Source organism: Amaranthus tricolor, chromosome 9 (assembly GCF_026212465.1).
Source record: "Amaranthus tricolor cultivar Red isolate AtriRed21 chromosome 9, ASM2621246v1, whole genome shotgun sequence".
Lineage (NCBI taxonomy): Eukaryota > Viridiplantae > Streptophyta > Magnoliopsida > Caryophyllales > Amaranthaceae > Amaranthus > Amaranthus tricolor.
This window is the reverse complement of record NC_080055.1, coordinates 16,682,368-16,684,867: the sequence shown is the minus strand read 5'-3', so window position 1 is coordinate 16,684,867 and position 2,500 is coordinate 16,682,368.

The following is a 2,500-nucleotide window of genomic DNA, read 5'->3' as shown; positions in this document are numbered from 1 at the left end:
AGTTTGAAACGTTATAATTGGTAATCTGCCGTCGGATAATTGTATGAGGCAACACATTATCCACGCTTGCTTCCTCTACATTAAAAAAACAAAAACTTTTATTTTCATTTTAAAACAGTTTTTCATTTTAATTTGTTTTATTGATTTAATGTCAATTTATTTTTTCAGTTTCATTCACAGACTTATACTCTCTTTATATTAATCTCTTATTTTTATCCTCCACTTATTTTTTTATTTTATTATCAAACTCAATTACATTTTCATTAAATTTCTTGCATTTTGCAAAGTCGTGCAAATATAATAATTATTAAGATCTCCCCAATCCCCAAAGATCTCTTCAATAAATAATCGAAAAAACGCTTAAATTTGAATGTTTGATGTTGCCAAGTAAATACCACTTCTTATAAGTGGCTAACCATCAACTTGTCCATTCTAAACATAGATATATTTTTAATTTCCAGTTTTTGAGAAAAGATCGCACTGCCATTTTTGTTTGCTTTGCTGGATCTTTACAAGGTTAGGCTTCTTATTTGGGTTTTCACTAATTTTTGCTTTCCAAATTTTTTGTTTTCCATTTTTCTGGGTTAATTGGTATTAATTTGGTATTGTAATGATGATTAAGATTTGATCTTTCATTAATTATATTTTTGGTTGGTAAACTTTTTAATGTGATTTTTGTTTATATATATATATTTTTTAACTCGTCTTGTATGAGATCGTTTCAATATGAGACGGACCCATATAATTAGCTCATTTCTTTAATTGATTACTTTTAAATAGTGAGTAATCGTTTTAAGTAATCACTCTAAGACTATAAAAAATAATAAGGCAAAAAATGTGTATTGGACCAGTCCAATAAAAATGATCTCACCATGAAATCGTCTTATTTAAAAATTAATATATAATTTTTGATTTTATCATTTTTCTCAGTGGAATTAAGCTGAATAATGAAGTTAGGAAAATTCCATATGCATGCGTACCATATAGAATTTCCTAATAAAATATTAACAGTGAAAAAAAAAAGAATTTAAGTAGGTTTAGCACATATGAAGAGATGAGCCGTCCATGTTGCTGTTATAGGATTGCTCGTGTTTCCAACTTTTTAGAAGGTCCAATTGAGCATTTTACAAAGTATACACGTTCCTTTTGTGTCAAAAGTTAGAAATTGTGCTTAAAAGTCTTTAATCAGCAGTTATATTAAACAGTGGAAAGTTAATAAATAATTAATTTGTATTAAAAAATAACTATTTTATTTTAAATTATGAAAATCATAAATAAAGAATTTGAAAATGATAAGGTTTAGGAAGTCATTCTCAAATTTTCAATTTAAGTACTTTAAAAACAATGGTAGTATTCATCCAAATTTATAATTGAAAATTTTTAATTTGCCAAATAATAAATTTGAGTCAATTCTAGATTTTCACATAAAATCATTAATTGTTTCCAAACATAATCTTAGGTAATTTAGATGGGATGAAAATGATTTCTTGATATATTTTATAATTAATCATGCTTGTTCTAATATAATTATCATATTTGCTTCATAAATTTAATTCTAATACATTAACATTTAGATAATTAGTATATGGTGGTAATGAAAAATTATGAAATAAAACTTTTATTATCAACTTCTCGTTCACATAAAAATAACATAATATATTCATAAAAATTTAAGTTACAAATCTGATTAATTAATTACTTTTATCGAAGCGCATTATGGTGTCTTACTCCACACAAAAACATTTTCAATGCACTTCTGATGTTAGGATCTGCACAACATTCATTATACTATTAAGGGCATGTTTGGTTGGTTCATTTTTAATGGTATGGAATGGTATCACAACCATTCCAATGTTTGGTTAGGCATTTTTACATTGGAATGTCATACCCTTTAGATTCTCATCCCATTCCAATCCTTAGAATCCCATACCCTCCTACCCCCCTAAGTTTCAAACTTCATTCCATCCCATATTCAAACCCTAATTCACTCTTCCTTCTTATTTCCCTCTCTTCCTTCAATCTGAGATTTTCTGTTCTGTTCTTTAATCTTCTTCCACCTCCTTCAATCTTCTTCAACTTACCCTCACCGGTGACCTCGTGCTCCCTTATTTTTTCTTTCCCATTAATTCTTCGACTCACACCCTTCAAAACCCCATCTTCATCCCAAATTTCTTCCTTTGTCGTCAAAAACTGTTGAATTTGTCCATCAATTTCATCCCCAGGAACCCTAGCAACATTCGGAAATGCGCTCAATTCAGCAAATGCTGCTGCAAATCTGATCTCCTTCTTCAACATTTATCTTCACTACTGCTGCGAATCACTTATGGTCCTCTAATTCATCCCTTTTACACACAATTTATTAGAAAAACTAGGGTTTTGAACATAAATTAGGGCTTTTTTTTCGTTGCTTCCCAAAACTGATAAGTATGGCTTCTTGAATTCATCCTTTTACAATGATTTACATCATTCGAATCGGGGCTGGATGTGCTGTTTTATGATT